This window comes from Macaca mulatta, chromosome 3, assembly GCF_049350105.2.
Source record: "Macaca mulatta isolate MMU2019108-1 chromosome 3, T2T-MMU8v2.0, whole genome shotgun sequence".
Taxonomy (NCBI): domain Eukaryota; kingdom Metazoa; phylum Chordata; class Mammalia; order Primates; family Cercopithecidae; genus Macaca; species Macaca mulatta.
In genome coordinates this window covers 84,682,997-84,701,877 of record NC_133408.1, presented here as the reverse complement: position 1 = coordinate 84,701,877, position 18,881 = coordinate 84,682,997, and the positions used below count along the sequence as shown (strand labels likewise).

The 18,881-nt window shown below is 41.0% G+C and overlaps 1 protein-coding gene across 7 annotated transcripts in view; it reads right to left on the bottom strand.

The window, feature by feature from the left end:
• COA1 (cytochrome c oxidase assembly factor 1) overlaps positions 1-18,881 on the bottom strand; it is a 92,804-nt gene that overhangs the window by 15,834 nt on the left and 58,089 nt on the right. Inside the window, exon 1 of one of the 7 annotated variants that reach the window (XM_077994784.1) lies at positions 4,794-5,109. The gene's annotated coding sequence lies outside the window, so the exon portion shown is untranslated. 7 annotated transcript variants of the gene reach the window in all.

The following is an 18,881-nucleotide window of genomic DNA, read 5'->3' as shown; positions in this document are numbered from 1 at the left end:
AAGGAAATTTCCACTAACCACCAATGTAAGTGGAGAGAGAAAGAGAAACATGTCCATGGACAAATGAACCCTGGCACAGCTGGCCAGAAAGTATGTGGGGAAACAGTTTGGCCCTTCACCTCTCTCCACACCCAGCTCAAAGTTTCTCAGTTTGTAGCAATCAGGAAACAGGCTGGCCAGCCCCAAACTTGGTATGAATCCTGCTTCCAGAGACAGCCATTGTCATTTCCCCACCCCACTCTGTTTCTATACCCATTCAGAGACTACAATCCTAAGTAAACCCAACAGTAAGGAGACGCAGGACTGGCAGTGGTGCAATAACAAACTCACTCTAAGAAATAAAAGAATATGGAGAAAAATATCGCTTTGGGTACTCAATTGGTTGTAGAAAGACTGCCTATAAGAACCACATGTGATGGAAAAAAAGGACACTACACACTAAAGAAGGAAAGGGAAGAAACTCAAATAAGGAGTGATTTCAAGGAAACTCACAAACTAGAATTAACATAGCAAAAAGCCAAATTCATAATGAAATCATATTCAGGAAGTTACTGAAAAAAATCTAAATGTATAATGAAAGAATAAGAATATAAAAATGAAGAGCAAGAAAATGGCAAGTGGAGATTTAGAAACTAAGATCTATTCAATAGATCATTGCTTCTGGTGTTAAATAACTAGAGTAAATGGAAGATGAGATAAAACAAAAATGATACTAAAAGAAAACCTGAAAAAAGACAAAAATGTAGAGCATGTTCCAGTTCCATTCACCAACACCTCCAGGTAAAATTTTACATACAATTTTCCCAAAAGGTATACCAACAAATGATGACATATTGGAGTAGTCTTAGATTTCTCTGTAACTACAAATTCCTGAGAATAAAGGGCCAACCAAACTGTGTGAAGAGGAAGACATTATAAATTTGGAACAAACTCAAGATACTATATAATCTATACAGACATCCTGAAAACATTATTTGAAAACATATTGTAACTTACTGGGAAAAAAGGCAAATTCCTTAAAAATAATAGCATATTAGGACTAGCAGCATGAACTGAGACCAATTAAATTAGTTTAATTCAAATAATTATTGTTTACTTATAAAATGAACAGAAACATCTAGTGGTTTTTTTATTTTACTTTTTATTATTTTAATTACTTTTAGTATTTTAGACAGAATTTCACTAGGTTGCCCAGGCTGGTCTTCAATTCCTGGCCTCCAGTAATCCTCCTGCCAAGTACTAGTACTTTTTTTAAAAAGACATGCAATATTTAAATTTACAATACAGCCTAAAATTCCAGATATTGCTGGGCGTGGTGGCTCATGCCTCTAATCCCAGCACTTTGGGAGGCCGAGGCGGGCAGATCACTTAAGGTCAGGAGTTCGAGACCAGCCTGGCCAACATGGTGAAACCCCCATCTCTACTAAAAATATAACATCAGCTGGGCATGGTGGCAGGCGCCTGGAATCCCAGTTACTCAGGAGGCTGAGGCAGAAGAATCATTTGAATCCTGGAGTCAGAGTTTGCAGTGAGCTGAGATTGCGCCACTGCACTCTAGCCTCAGAGAAAGAGTGAGATTCCATCTCAAAAAAAATAAAAAACTCCAGAATTAACACATAAAATGTAGGTAAAGACAGCCCCAGTGAACCACACCTCCTGATATTTATATATTCCCCCTATTAATCCGACTGGCCATATGACTTGCTTCAACCAACAGGAGGAGGCAGAATTGATGCTGGAACAGTTCCATATCTCCACTTTAAGGAGGCCTGGCAGTTTGCACTTTGGCACTCTTGGGAAGCCTAAGCCACTATATAAGAATTATGGTTATCCTGCTGGTGGGGTCCTTGCAACATAAAAAGACCATGTAAGAAGCCACTTTGTGAGGAAGAGGCCTAAGATGGGTGGCAGGGAGATGCCCCACTGTTTCAATATTCCAGCTGAACCCAGTCATCCCTACCAAGGCACTAGCCATATGAATGAGCTGTCATGGACATTCTAGTTTAAGTGGGCTACCAGATGACTGCAGTACCAGCAGAACATCCATGGGGCAAAAGAACCATCAGCTGATCCAAGTCAACCTACAGAATCATGAAAGATAATAAAATTATTTTAGTTATAAGCTACTACATTTTGACATAATTTGTTATGCAGCAATTGAAAATGAAAATGCCTTTTACAATATCTTCTGAAAGGATTTTTAAAAACCTCTTTCAAATATGTTACTTTTTAGAGCAGCAATTTAAAAAGCAAAGGAAGACTTAAAAATAGAAGACTTGGAACATTCAAACAAACAAGAGGAGGGTAGAAATATTCAAAGAGTTGAATTTAAGACAAAAAGTAGGCTAGGCGTGGTGGCTTATGCCTGTAATCCCAGCACTTTGGGAGGCCAAGGCAGGCAGATCATGAGGTCAAGAGATCGAGACCATCCTGGCCAGCATGGTGAAACCTGTCTCTACTAAAAATATAAAAATTGGCTGGGCATGGTGGCACAGCCCTAGTCCCAGCTACTCGGGAGGCTGAGGCAGGAGAATCGCTTGAACCCGAGAGGCGGAGGTTTGCGTGAGCCAAGATCGCGCTACTGCACTCCAGCATGGTAACAGAGCGAGACTCCATCTCAAAAAAAAAAAAAAAAAAAAGGCAAAAAGTATTTAATTGAGACAAAGATTAACAATAATATAGTAGTTATAAACATAACATAGCAAATATCATTATACCAAAATAGATAAAGCCAAAAACTACCACAAATATTTAAAAAAGAAAAGAAAAAGAACAGAACAGAACTAGAGAGGGAGACCACAGATCGCTTTCCAGCTTTAACAAATCCAGCTAACAAAAAAGCAGTCAAGGCTGGGCGCAGTGGCTCACGCCTGTAATCCCAGCACTTTGGGAGTGCGAAGCAGGAGGATTCTTTGAGCCCAGGAGTTCAAGACCAGCCTGGGCGACACAGTGAGACCCTATCTCAAAAAGAAATAAAATGAAATATAAAATAAAAATAAAATAAACCAGTCAAGAACAGAAAATTTGAGTAATATAGTTTTTACCTTGCAAGGTACAACATGTGTGTATGTGTTATCTGTAGTGATATATGTGTAAATACCGAGACCTTCCAGTGCCTAGTAGGTAGCTCCCATCCCGTAAAGTTTTGTGGGACTGACATAAACCATCCGGTTTTCACTGCCCAGTCCTGTGACTACTTCCTGGAAAGTAAATCTGAACCGCTCTGGAGAGGGCAAAGCAAGTGTACAGATTAGCAATTATATATCTTAAATCAACTTCATCTGAACCACAGTGGAAATTTCTCTCATACTACTGCAAGTGGCTAACCATTATCCCTAATTTTGAAAATTACAGTAAAAATTTGAAATTTAAGTTTTAAATTAGAAGATGGAAGAAGTCAAATCAGTTTGATGCCATTTTCAATGAGAATAAAACAAACTGAAAATGTTAACAGTTGTTATCCATTCATTCAATCAACAAATATTTGCCAACTGCATACAAAACCAGGAAATAAAAAAGAGAACAAAACAGGTCATTTGTGGATGTTACCCTGTGCTGTAGTGTGAGGAGACAAACAGTAAACAAATAAGATCACTTCAGTTAGTAATAAGTACTTAAAAAAAAAGAAAACAGGGTGTTAAGAGAATAAGAAGAAAAGCCACAGACTGGGAGAAAATATTTACTAAAGACACCTGATAAAAGAATTGTTACCCAAAATATGCAAAGAACTTGTAAAATTCAACAATAAGAAAATGAACAACTTAATTTAAAAACTGGGCAAAAAAGCTAAACAAATATCTTACCACAGATATACAGAAGGCAAATAAGCATATGAAAAATGCTCAACATTATATGTTTATTAGGAAATTGCAAATTAAAACAAGAGGCAGAGGCTGCAGTGAGCCAAGATCGTGCCACTGTACTTCAGCCTGAGCGACAAAGTGAGTGTTACTGTGTCAAAAAATAAAAATTAAAATAAAAAAATAAAGTCTATTTTATTTATTTATTTTTTAAAAGTTACCACTGAAGGCCAGTCGCAGTGGCTCACGCTGGTAATTCCAGCACTTTGGGAGGCCGAGGCGGGTGGATCACGAGGTTGGGAGATCGAGACTATCTTGGCTAACACGGTGAAACCCTGTCTCCACTAAAAATACAAAAAATTAGCTGAGCATGGTGGTGGGCAGCTGTAATCCCAGGTACTCGGGAGGCTGAGGCAGGAGAATGGCGTGAACACGGGAGGCGGAGCTTGCAGTGAGCCAAGATCGCACCACTGCACTCCAGCCTGGGTGACAGAACTAGACTCGGTCTCAAAAAAAAAAAAAAAGTTACCGCTGAAAAGTAATTAGCTCAAAGATGTGATAAAATGTCATCTGAGAATAAATCAAACCTTTTGAAACTAAGATATAGCATAAACACCTGATAAAACATATGCTAATGTTCACAATGAATTATAAAATCCAAATACTGAATGAAATCGAATTGTTTTCTAAACTGCACTTTCTTAAGACCAAATAACATAGTAAGGGTTGTTCTCCCTCTAAAATCTGCTCTAACTTCACTCCTACCTCTCGCCAGTGCTATCAAAACCTTGAAATATTCAAGTGGGAAATGCCATGTGAAGACTCTCTCAAAAATAAGCAAACAAATAAATCACATGGCATATACTAGAATATGAAAGGGAGAAGGCACAATTTTAACTGTGGCAGTGAAGAACGGCACCTCTGCCAAGGTGACATTTAAGTTGAAACTGGAGGGATCATTTGAAAACCAGGGGAAGGGCATGCCAAACACACCAAGGCCCTGGGGCAGCCACAGCCTCCGTATCTTCAAGAAGCCGAAAGCAGGCCATGAATGAGGTGTGGAAGAGGAGGCCAGTCAAGAGGGCAGGGTCTTCATCGTGCAGGTTTTGCAGGTATGGTAGGGAGTCTGGATTTTACTCAAAGTGTAATGAGAAGATGCTGAGGGTTTCAATCAGGCAATGACACAGTATGACTTGTTTTTCGTTTAAGATTTCTCTAGAAAGGACAAGAATGGAAGGAGGGAGTCCAATTAAAAGGTTCCATGGCAGAGTTGGTGGTGGCTTGGACTAGCTGGTAGTAGCAGACCTGCAAAGAAGTAAATACACTTGAGATATGAAGCAGAATTAACAGGACGCGTTGACAAAATTATTAACAGAAACTGGGGAAAGGGTGAAGGACAAGGCGCATAGCAGAGTGATTTCTGAATTTAACAATATTATCCTTAAACCTCCTTAAAAAAATTTAAGCATTCAAAACTACCATGCAGTTGGAACTTAGTAATAGATAAAGAGTCTTGGTGGAAAGTTTTAAACAGAAAACCATGATTTCCAAATCATTAGTCATGACATCTCATCTGCTTGAACAAATACATTTCAAGGCCATTCTCTTGTAGATTTTAAACCACAGCAAGAAGGTATTCAGTACTTTCTAGCATAAAAACTTCATAGAATGGACTCTGATTCATAACCATTTTGCAAATGAGTATGAGTAGGGCAAACCCTATTAAACATTTACTTCAGCATTCCTATTAAGAGCCTCCATTTTAGAAAAAGAAAGCATTTAAAAAATAAAACAATTTGGTATCAGTGACTACAAAAGGAATCTGGGAGGTTTGCAGTTGACTCTTCCCTCCCTAGAGCCCTCCCTTTATTCTCACAGACACACATGTTTGCCTTCTACTTCTCTGGACAGTCCTCTCCCCTCCCCTGCCTGTTTTAAATAGTCCCTCATTCTATGTTAGGGGCTGAATTGTGTCCTCCTAAAATTCATATGTTGAAGCCCTAATCCCCAGGTCCTCAGAACATCACAGTATTAGGAAAAAAGGTCTTTAAAAAGGTAATTAAATTAATATGAGATTTTTCAGGGTGCATCTTAATCCAGTAAGAAATCTGGACTCAGACACACACACGCAAAAAGAAAAGACTACATGAGGACAAAAGGAGAGGGTGGCATCTACAAGCCAAGGCAAGAGGCCTCAGAAGAAACCAAACCTGGTGACACCTGCATCTTCAACTTCTACCTCCAGACCTGTGAGAAAATATATTCCTGTCATTTAAACATTTAAGCCACCCAGTCTGTGCTATTTTGTTAATGACGAACCTAGCAAATTAATACACTCTATATGCCCTTTCCTGCTCCCTGAACTCAAGAACATCTCATTCAAGTGCATGAATCTAGGTCTACTAAAATAATTCCCACATCTCTATCTCCAGGCCAGGTGTCCCTTCTGCACTTGAAATTCCTAGTAAATACTTCCACAAGTCCCCAGGTGAGCTCCTGCCTTGACCCTCCTCCACTCCACACCAGCTCTCCCCTTCCTGCATTCCCTACTTGGTGAATGGAACCAACCCAGGTGCCTAAATCAGATAGATACCTGGGAGTCATCCTCACAAAAACAAAAGTAGCTTCCATATGTTTACTCAACATGCAAGAGCTTTGCATGTATCTTATCAAATCTTCTTAAGGGTCTTATAAAGCAGGAATTACTCTCCCTATTTTATAGGTGAAGAAGCTGAGATTTGGGTTAATTGTCCAGAGCCATTCCTTTAAGAAGTGACAGAATCAGGATTTGAGCCCAGGTCTGCCTGACTCCAGGGCCTATGCCCCTAACCTAAATTACCCCCAATCTAATCAAGCCCCCTCAAACCCATCCAATCTGTTTCCTAAATATCTTTTGATGTTTTCCACCTCATCTTTATCCCCCAAATGCCCTAATTTGGCCCCCAGTATCTCTTTCAACCAAGGGGTTACCAAGACTGCTCTGCCTTTGTCCTCATTCCTCTCTAGTCTAGACTCCTTCTAATACAGAAAACTGATTGTATCACATTCTTCAATGGCTCCCCATCCTATTCAGAAAAAAATCTAAGCTTCTTTGCATTACATGGCCCTACTGCCCAGTTTCCTCACCACATTCTTAAACCCAACCACGCTCCTGAGTTACACTGAGCAGAATATGGTAAGTGCCACAGGCCCTGGTACTTCCTGTCCACCCTGGCAAACCTAACCACCCTTTAAGTCTCAGCTCAAATGCTAATTATAATGTTAGAAGAGATCCTTGGCTTACCAAGGCAAACTTAATTTTTCTTTCATCTACACTTTCACAATAGTTACTTTAGTATGCTATGGGTGTTAAATTATCTAATTCTCAACAGACATTTAACTATTTTAAGGCTAGGATTGGGTTTTCCATTTTAGAATGCCTCATATCTAACACATAGAATAGGAGCTCAACAAAATGTTTGTGGCATTAATCTAACAGGATGTTACTAGATTTGTGGTAGGTAAAGAGTGGGATTCTACTAAGAAACAGACCTTTCCAGGTCAGGCAGAGTGGTTCACGCCTGTAATCCCAGCACTTTGGGAGGCCGAGGCGGGCAGATCACAAGGTCAGGAGATCGAGACCATCCTGGCTAACACGGTGAAACCCCGTCTCTATCAAAAATACAAAAAATCGGCCGGGCGCGGTGGCTCAAGCCTGTAATCCCAGCACTTTGGGAGGCCGAGGCGGGCGGATCACAAGGTCAGGAGATCGAGACCACAGTGAAACCCCGTCTCTACTAAAAATACAAAAAATTAGCTGGGCACGGTGGCGGGCGCCTGTAGTCCTAGCTACTCAGGAGGCTGAGGCAGGAGAATGGCGTGAACCCAGGAGGCAGAGCTTGCAGTGAGCCGAGATCGCGCCACTGCACTCCAGCCTGGGCAACAGCATGAGACTCCGTCTCAAAAAAAAAAAAAAAAATCATCCAGGCGTGGTGGTGGGCGCCTGTAGTCCCAGCTACTCGGGAAGCTGAGGCAGGAGAATGGGGTGAACCTGGGAGGCGGAGCTTGCAGTGTGAGCTGAGATTGCGCCACTGCACTCCAGCCTGGGCGACAGAGCAAGACTCTATCTCAAAAAAAAAAAAAAAAAAATTACCACTTGCCAAGTTTTGGTGTGGTATCAAAGAAGATCTACAATTATGTGAAAAGACTATTAACATGAAAAAACTATGAACATGCTCCTCCCTTTTCCAACTACGCATCTATTTGAGGACAGATTATTTTCATATTTCTTTTTTTGTTTTGAGACAGAGTCTCACTGTGTCGCCCAGGCTGGAGTGCAGTGGCGTGATCTTGGCTCACTGCAATCTCCGCCTCTCAGGTTAAAGCAATTTTCCTGCCTCAGCCTCCCAAATAGCTGGGACTACAGGCACCTGACACCACAACCAGCTAAATTTTTTTGTATTTTTAGTAGAGACGGGGTTTCACTATGTTGGCCAGCTGGTCTTGAACTCCTGACCTCGTGATCCACCCACCTCAGCCTCCCAAAGTGCTGAGGTTACAGGAGTGAGCCACCGCGCCCAGCCTATTTTCATATATTTCAACCAAAAAAATATATTGCATCAGATTGAATGCAGAAGCAGGTACATTGGTCTTCTATCAAGGCAGACATTAAAGAATTTTTGAAACAATGTAAAACAATGTCATTGTCACTAAATCTTAAAATTTTCATAAAGATATACCATTTATGTTAATGTTACCTAGGTTTATTTTCTCAAAATGAATATTTTTTAAGTTCTCAGTTTTAATTTCTAATACAGTAATAGCAATAGATAGAACCCACATAAACAACAGAATGTAAAGGGGCCCTGACACCAAAATATTTGAGAATTGCTTCTCCAAGGAACCAAGAGACCCAAGCTCTCAAAACCCAGGCCTATCTCAACTGCTCTGTTATTACTATTTTTGTCATAAATCAAGTGTCATACCAGTGTGGACCTGTTTCCAAAGTCTTGATATAGTTTGGGTATTTGTCCCCCAAAATCTCATGTTTAAATGTAATCCCCAATGTTGGAGGTGGGGCCTGGTGGGAAGTGACTGGATGACTGGGGTGGATTTCTCAGGAATGGGTGGGCACCATCCTCTTGGTGCTGTCTTCACAATAGTGAGTGAGTTCTTGCGAGATCTGGTTGTTTGAAGTATGTGGCACCTCCTCTAGCCCTCTCTCTTGCTCCTGCTCTTGCCATGTGATATGCCTGGTCCCACTTCACCTTCTGCCATGAGTAAAAGCTCCCTGAGGCCCCCCTCAGAAGCTCCCCCTTAGAAGCTGAGCAGATACCGGCACCACACTTGTGCAGCCTCCAGAACCATAAGCCAATTAAACCTCTTTTCTTTATAAATTACTCAGGTATTCCTTTATAGCAAAATAAAAACAGCCTAATACAAGTCTAGTCTATGCCACTGATATATTTGTCAATCCTTGTGACAATACCACTCTGCCTTAATTACTTAGATTTATACTAATTCTTGATATCTGCGATAACTGCATTTCAACACATTTACTGTATCAAAAATTAAAGACAAAAACTTACAGGCTCGTGCCTGTGGTCCCAGCTACTGAGCAGGCTGAGGCAGGGCAAGAGGATCACTTGAGCCTAAGAGTTCGAGACTACAATGAACCATGATCATGCCACTCCACTCCAGCCTCTGCGACATATAGGAAGACCCTCTCTCAAAAACAAACAAACAAAACCCTAAAAATCCATTGAACATTAACTCTCCATTTCCCCATCCCCCAAGCCCTGGCAACTACCATTCTATTAATACTTTCTATGAATTTTACTACTTTTAGATACCTTATTTAAATGGAATCATTTAGGCCAGGCACACTGGCCACACCTGTAATCCCAACACTTTGAGCAGCCAAGGCAGGCAGATGGCTTGAGCTCAGGAGTTTGAGACCAGTCTGGGCAACATGGTGAAATTCCGTCTCTACTAAAAAGAGAAAAATGGAGAATCCCTTAAGCCCAGGAGGCAGAGGTTGCAGTGAGCCAAGATCGTGCCACTTTACTCCAGCCTGGATGACACAGTGAGACCCTGTCTCAAAAAATAAATTAAAAATAAAATGCAATCATTAAGTATTTGTCTTTAGAGAGAGACAGAGAATGAGAGAGAGGGTCTTGCTAATATTGCCCAGGCTGGATTGTGATAGCTATTAACTGCTGTGATCATGGCATACTACAGCCTCTAATTTCTAGGTTCAAGCAATCCTCCTGCCTCAGTCTTCCAAGTGGCTGGGATTACAGGCATGTGCCACCACACCCAGCTTCATTATTTGTCTTTTTGTTATGGCTTATTTCACTTAGCATAGTATCAAGGTGACCAAATTCTCTTCCTTTTTTAGGCTAAATAATACTGTGTCCATATATTTTTAAATCACATAAAATCTATGTTTTGTTTTGTTTTTTTTTTTTTGAGACAGAGTCTTGCTCTGTCTCCCAGGCTGGAGTGCAGTGGCACAATCTCGGCTCACTGCAAGCTCCGCCTTCCAGGTTCAAGTCATTCTCCTGCCTCAGCCTCCCGAGTAGTTGGGACCACAGGCGCCCACCATCATGCCTGGCTAATTTTTTGTATTTTTAGTAGAGATGGGGTTTCACCATTTTAGCCAGGATGGTCTCGATCTCCTGACCTTGTGATCTGCCTGCCTCGGCCTCCCAAAGTGCTGGGATTACAGGTGTGAGCCACCGCACCCAGTCCAAATCTATGGTGTTTTCAATCAGGACAGTAGTTACCTCTGGGGAATATGAAAACAGTGTCTAGACATCGCATAAAGAAATATGGAATATAAATAACGTTTTATTTCCTGACCTGTGTGGTGATTACAGAAGCATGCTCACCTTGTAGAAATCCCTGTTCTGCCCTTAGAAAAATCACTAACTTGACATTAAATATTGTTCTAAATTTATGAACAGGTGGCACACTGCTGTCATGCAAGCTACTTGGGAGCCTAAAGTAGGAGAGTCACTTGAGCCCAGGGGTTCAAGCTGCAGTGAATCATAATCATGCCACCATACTCCAGCCTGGGTGACAGAGTGAGATACTGTCTCTAAAAAATAAATAAATAAATTTATGAACAGCTTCAACAAGCCTGCTCCAGAGCTAGCCATCAGCTAGGATCAGCTTTCCCTACAAGAATACGCTATCAAGCAGAACAGAGCTCCTGTCAGTTTAAATCAATGGACATTTATCATCCTGCTAACATTTCCTTTATGTCGTCTTTTACTTTCAAGTACTTCTAAATTCAGATGTTCTCATATGACTTTTCCTTTTATGCAAGCATACTAGATGTCTGTGTAGTCAAACAGGAAAATTGCTCATTTCAAAATATTCTTCTGAGAGGTGAAATTTATTCCATTCTTACATGAAATTGCTCCATGATCCAGAAACAAGAAAAGAAAGAAGAAACGAATTTGTACTAAGCACCTCCTGGCACAGTGGCCCTGAGCTAGGTGTTTTACACATTAATGGCTTTTGGGGGGGGGGGAAAATTTCATCCACTATAATATACACCGTTATTACTACTGTGAACTACAACTTCAATAAAATGAGAAAAAACAGACATTTTCCTGAAAAGATTTGAGCTTTCAATCTAAACCTGATATGAGATCACAAAACATACTGCTCAACATCCCAAATTATACACAGTATTTAACAAGCAGTATAGAGCATCAAAATTGAAGAAAAACAACTATTAATCCAAGGATCTGCAGCTGTGAGGAAAATAAATCATTATTATTCCATGCTTTAAAGAAAATACAGTGGCTCCTTCTGCTATAAACAGGAAAGGTATTGCTTAGGTAAACATTCACATATATCACTCTTCTGTACTTTTCAGGAAAAAATACAAAAGCACTGCCCTACTCAGATGTGTAGTTTCACAGAACTTGAGAAGAGTTCTGCGAAACCCAGCTCAAGCAGAGTGTATTAATTCGTTCTCACACTGCTATAAAGATACCACCTGAGACTGAGTAATTATAAACAAATGAGTTTTAGTTGACTCACAGTTCCACATGGCTGGGGAGGCCTCAGGGAACTTTCAATCATGGCAGAAGGGGAAGCAGGCACCTCTTACATGGCGGCAGGTAGGAGACAAAGTGAAAAGCGCAGGGGAAAGCCATTTATAAAACCACCAGATCTCTGAGAACTCCCTCAGTACCACAAGAACGGCATGAAGGAAACTGCCCCCATGATCCAATCACCTCCCTCCCTCCACACGTGGGGATTACAATTCAAAATGAGATTTGGGTAGGGACACAGAGCCAAATCATATCACAGAGTAAATTTGTCCTTTCTTTTGCCTTTTCATTCTTTTGGGGCCCTCAATGTGTTGCATGATGCCCACCTCACTGGTGAGGGAGATCTTCAGTCTACTGATTCAAATGCTAATCTCAAATGCTAATCTCTTCTGAAAATACCCTCACAGATACCTCCAGAAATTGTGTTTAACCAGCCATCTGGACATCTTTTAGCCACTTAAGATCTCCAATCTTCTTTAAGTTATATACTTATACTAAAACTGACACATAAAAATAACCATCGCATGGGCTAATTACAAAATAAGCCAATTGGCTTTGGGTTGCCTTGCAATGAAGAGCATGGTAGAAGCACTACACTGTTTATACTGGACCCAAGATCCAGTAAAAAACGGCACCCTTAATTTTAGGGACCTGTCTTTGCCTTCAGCTATACCTGCTTATTAGGCCCTAAAAAATGTATGCTACCTGGCCTTGTTTCTCCAAGGACTCCACCCCGAAGCCAGTAATCCAATTAAGAAACTAGCAAATGAAAAATCTTAACAAGTGCTCAATCTTCTGTATGTTTGTGTTGCTATACATGCGTTGTGTGTAATGTCTATAAAAAGAGCTCTGATTGGCTTAAAGAAAAATATGCACTTAAATCAAGTATTTTTTAGTTCATGTGACTTCAAAAAACAAAAATAGTCTTAAGGATTATTGGTAAAATGCAAGTGTCGTCAAAATGCAAACAGGTGGTCTAAATCATACAACCTAGATACTAGGTTTGCCAAATGTTCCAAGATTGTATACTGCCTGCTTTATAGATAGGTAAAGCTGGGACATATAGAGTTGGATGGTGAAAAGTCAAACTTTATCTGCACTTCTCTCTGGGTCCTAGGATCCACACCTAGTATATAATTAAAACTGCTTACTAACCATATTTTTCACCAAAAATAAAAGTTGCTAGAAGTTAACAGTGAACATTAATTAAACTCAAAAGGGTATTATATGGTCTTTCCATAAATTAGACACTGAAATAAAAGCATGGCAGGCTGGGCGCGGTGGCTCAAGCCTGTAATCCCAGTACTTTGGGAGGCCGAGACGGGCGGATCATGAGGTCAGGAGATCGAGACCATCCTGACTAACACGGTGAAACCCCGTCTCTACTAAAAAAATACAAAAAACTAGCCAGGCGAGGTGGCGGGCGCCTGTAGTCCCAGCTACTCAGGAGGCTGAGGCAGGAGAATGGCGTAAACCTGGGAGGCGGAGCTTGCAGTGAGCTGAGATCCGGCCACTGCACTCCAGCCTGGGCGACAAAGCGAGACTCCGTCTCAAAAAAAAAAAAAACAAAAAAAAAAAAAAAAAAAAGCATGGCAAGCAGGTCTTAAGATACTAATCTGCCCTTTAGTAAAAGCGTTATAAAAGGTTTGTAAAAATTTCAACAGTCAAATTGGTTATTATTAGACGCAATGATCTATAAAGTTTCACTGAAACAAATTGGGGTTAACATTAATAAATTAATGCTAGGGTAAACTTTGGCTTTGAACAGGATTTCCATGTCATGGTAAAGGCTAATGAAAGGTTTTTGCCTTTTGAGTCATCATTTGGTAATCTAGAATTCTATTTCCTAACATCAAATGTTCTAAACCTCTAACATTTAACTGGCCTCCCAAAATCAAACTTCAAGTTTCAAAATTGTCCTTCCTGATGCCTGACTTTTTGGATGGTTCAGGGGGTCCCTGAAACATTCAGAAAAGAGGTAAACAAGATTATTTGACATGTTTAGTCACATGAGATTGCCAAAATGATGTGCAATCTTCCTTAAGTTCTATTTTGGTGAGTAATCCTAATATATGTTCCAAAATTGTATGGGATTTCTAAAATTCTAATGTCTAAGTACATGCTATCAACCATAATTAAGGGTAAAGTTATTGTAAACCATGAAGATAAACTTATCAGTCATGTTTTTAACTGTATCCTGGAAATTTTGTCATTCACAGACAATTGTCTTACTTTGTTCCTTCTCAAAAGATGGTTTACAATCAAGCTATATTAAGAACTTTAACAGATGTTCTCAAATGTGGATTTTTAATAGCCTTGAAGATTGTTAACATTGGAATAGAGAAAGAACGTGCAGGACTCAAAGAACTGACATGTTCACAAATAACAAGCAAAACAAGAGCTAATTAATGGACTGAAATCAGAATGTTAAAGCAAGCTTTTCAAACTTTTGTTTGAAATACTGCTGATCTTTGTTTTGTTTTTCAGAGTCAAGAAAACTTATTTGGAACTATTTATGGCCTTTAATAATTGAATAAGGTATACTCCTGTGAACAATATTTGGAGCATGTTTGTTTTTCTCTGCCTGGTTCCTCCAGAATTTGGAAACTATCTGTGAGTACTCTTATCTTATGGCAATATAGTTGTTTGCATCGTGCAATAAGAATCCATTTTTCTTTGTCAACAGGACACAATTGGAAAAACTGGCTATTTTACCAAGGCTTTGACTGAAAGGGTGTGTTTCCCTTTAAGGAATCAAGCTTGACATGCAGAGCCAATAAAAGCCCCTTGGGGAGTACTGGCCTCATACCTTGTCTACACAGTCCCTGAACAGGGATCTTAACCTGTTATCAGTAAAGAATGTCACTTTCTAACAGGTCCAGGAGCTCCAAGTTTATCTTGGGACCTCAAGAGGACAGGATCACCCAACTCACAGGTGTTCTGAGGATACAAACTCATGGCTGGACTCAGTTTTAAAGGTCTTTTCTGAGATTCCTTGTGGAACAGAGTTCCATCAAAGCCAATCCAAAAGGCCTATGTAGAAATAACCATTCTTGCTGCACTTTATGCAAATAATCAAGCGAAGTATAAGACTAAAGTTTATTCTACAAACAACACACACGATCCTATCATAATTTGTTTTTACCAAAAATGAGGGCTGGAGAGAGAAATTGTGCTCCAAAGCTTATCGTAAATTTGTCATTAAATCCTAGTCTTACTAATTGTTTTAAAGCTTTTTGCCTACATTTTAGACTAACCCTGCTTATTCCTGTGAATCAAGTGGCGATCTCCTACAGCTTGGAAGAAACAAGAAGAGATGGGTAACATAAAAATCTGGATCACTACGCTAGTTCTGGGCAATTATCCTGCAAATTCTGCCAGGTAATGAAAGTGAGTAGGGTGCCCATAACCCTAAGGTTTCTTTGTTTGGAAAATAAAAGCAAGGAAAACCCCCAAAGGGAAATTCTATATCTTGGCAAGTAAAATTTTAGATTAAAATTATCTACTATACCACACTTGTGGGAATTGCTATACTCATTGTACTATTTGCCATAGGGTTATACACAGTAGCACCTTCTAACTGAAATATTGGACAGAAAGCTTATGTCTCGTATTAATATTTTGACCCTGTATACTCAATACTGTAACTTGAATTGTTTCCTCTCACCTAGAAGCAATCAAACTCCAAACAGTGCTGCAAACTGAACCACACATGGACATGCCATTCTTCCAAGGACCCTTAGATCAACCCCAGGAGAAGCCCTAGCTGCTGTTCCCCATTCGATGCCCCTTTTCAGCAGGAAATAGCCAGAAAGAGTCATCGCCCAAAACCCCTTGACGGTGACATCTCCACAGAGGGGAATGTTATAGGAGTTGATTAAGAAATTATTTCAGGCAGATAGGAAAAGGGGTCCTTGGGGAAGTTTTCATTTCCTTTAAAGCAGCTCCAGAAACACTTCTTGTCTAGCAAGAAAGCCCCAGCTCTTAGAGCCAAGTCATTGATATGCAAATGCAGGCCATCAGAAACTGGGTCCACCCAAACATTTGATTCCTGCCGACTTCTTGCCCTTGCTCACAGGTGCCTGGCAACATGGCCGCCCCCACATATCCCCATGTGTGTAGAGCATCATGGCACCCTGTATTTGCATATTAAAAAGCTAGGGTGGGAGGGCCAGTTTTTTCCACGAGCTACGTGAGTGACATGCCTGGTCAAACCAATCCCTTGAGCCCTATGCAAATCAGGCACCACCTCCTCCAGCCTCCTCATATAAGCAGACACTTTTCTGCTGCACACACGGTTTTCTCCTTGTTCAAATAGCCCCCTCCCTTTATCTTTGTACAGGGGAGCTGTTTTCTTCTTCCTTCCTTCTTGCCTATTAAACTTTTCACTCCTTAAAACCAAAAAGATTAAAAAAAAAAAAAAAATCACATCAAATAACTTTACCCTACCCAGGACTTGCCCGACAGCTCTGTTCTCGAGTGAAAATTTAAAATATTGGTTCACTCCCTGATGGAAACAGAGAAGAGAGAGAGGTGATCAGTGACTCATTATGGACAGAGTGAGGGCTGAAATTACTTGAGTGAGGAAGGAAAGGAAAGCGGGTCCCTGGCTGAGGTTAAGTACCAAACAGAAATCTGGGCTGAAGCAGGGAGACTTAGCCTGAGATTCTAGATTAAAAAAGAAAGTGTAACATAGAGCAACTTGAATATAAAGGATTCCACTCTTATTTCCAAACTATTCTAACAGCTCTGAATAACATGGATATTTTAAAGGTTTATGTATATATGAATGGATGTGTATAAAACATTCAGGCTGGGTGCAGTGGTTCACGCCTGTAATCCCAGCACTTTGGAAGGCCGAGGCAGGAGGATCACTTGAAGTCAGGAGTTCAAGACCTGCCTAGACAACATGGTAAAACATGGTCTCTACTAAAAATACAAAAAAAAATTAGCTGGGTGTGGTGGCGGGTACCTGTAGTCCCAGCTACTTGGGAGGCTGAGGCAGAAGAATCACTTGAACCAGGGGGGCATAGGCTGCAGTGAGCTGAGATTGTGCCACTGCACTACAGCCTGAGCGACAGGGTGAGACTCCGTCTTTAAAAAACAAAACAAAAAAAAAAAAACTCAAAAACTCAGTCCCCAAAAGTAATTAATCTATTTATTCATTCATCACATGCCCACTAAACACATACTATATCTAGATGGGACAGACTGGCAAAGACTGACTTTGACCTGAAGAAGTATTTAGCCTAGTTGGGTAGATTACACGTGTATATAAAAATATTAACTATAAACATGGCAGGAAGGCCTAAATGCATTAAAAGAGACATAGAAGGCTATGTGAAGAAAATAAAGTAATGCCCACAAACATATACTTTTGTCCTTCTCTAATGTTCCCAAATGTTTTATATTCTTCACATATCTTTTCACTCTCCACTAAAATGTAATCTTCAAGGTCAAGGGAGTCTCTGTCTTGTTTGCTGCTGTAACTCTGCAACCTACGGCAGTGCCTGGCTCACAGGATATGTCCCATAATCATTTCTCCAATAAATTATTGGTAAATTTATTAAAATTAAAACTGCCATTTAAAAACATCTGATGAGAGTTCGGAAGTAAAGCCTTTTATCTAAGGTCATTTGATTTTCAACAAGAGTACCAAGACAATAAAATAGAGGAAGAAGTCTTTTTAACATATGATGCTGAAACAACTGGATATCCACATACAAAATAATAAATGCAGTTGGAACCTTTCCTAACACGATACACAAAAATCGACTGAAAATGAATCAGACCTACATGTAAGCACTAAACTCTAAAACTCGTAGAAGAAACATGAGAATAAGTCTTCATTAGCTTGGATTAGACAATGGTTCCTTGGTATAACACCGAAGGCGCAAGTGACAAAAAACAAATAGATAAATTAGACTTTAACAACATTAAAAATATTTATGACACCATGAAGAAAGTGAAAACAACCCACAAAATGGAAAAAAAAATGCAAATCATATATTTGGCAATGGACTTGTATCTAGAATACATATAAAGAACTATGAATTCAATAATTAAAAGCCCAATTAAAAATGAACAAAAAATCCCATTTATAATAGCCACCAAAAAATAAAAAAAGAAGGTACCTAGGAATATATCTAATGAAGGGGATTAAAGTCTCTGCAAGGAGAACTACAAAACATACTACTCAAAGAAATCAGAGATGAAACAAACAAATGGAAAAACATTCCATGCTCATGGCTACAGGCCATGAGATAAGTATTTTTCTACAATGAGAGAAAATATTTGCAAACTACGTGATATGGTTTGGCTGTGTCCCCACCCAAAATCTCATCTTGGACTGTAATCCCCATGTGTCAAAGGCAAGACCAGGTGGAGTAATCAGATCAGGAGGGCGGTTCCCCCATGCTGTTCTCATGACAGTGAGTCTCATGAGATTTGATGGTTTTGAGAGATGACAAGGTGCTGGCGGCCCTCGCTCGCTCTCAGCGCCTCCTCTGCCTCAGCATCCACCCTGGCCACGCTTGAGGAGCCCTTCAGCCTGCCACTGCACTGTGGGAGCCCCTCTCTGGGCTGAGGCCAGAGCCGGCTCCCTCTGCTTGCGGGTGGTGTGGAGGGAGAGGTGCGGGGGGTGCGGGGGGGGGGGGGGAACCGGAGCTGCGCACAGTGCTTGCGGGCCAGCGCATAGACATGGGCTCGGCAGGCCCCACACTCGGAGCAGCCATCCGGCATCAGCTGCCCCAGGCAGTGAGGGGCTTAGCACCCGGGCCAGCAGCTGCGGAGGGGGCACTGGGTCCCCCAGCAATGCTGGCCTGCCTGCACCACGCTCGAATTCTCCCCGGGCCTCAGCCACCTCCCCACAGGGCAAGGCTGGGGACCTGTAGCCCGCCATGCCCAAGCCCCTCCTGGTGGCCTCCCACGCCACCAGAGCCTCCCGACGGGCACCGACCCCTGCTCTGCAGCGCCCAGTCCCATCAACCGCCCAAGGGCTGAGGAGTGCAGGCGCGCAGCCCAGGACTGG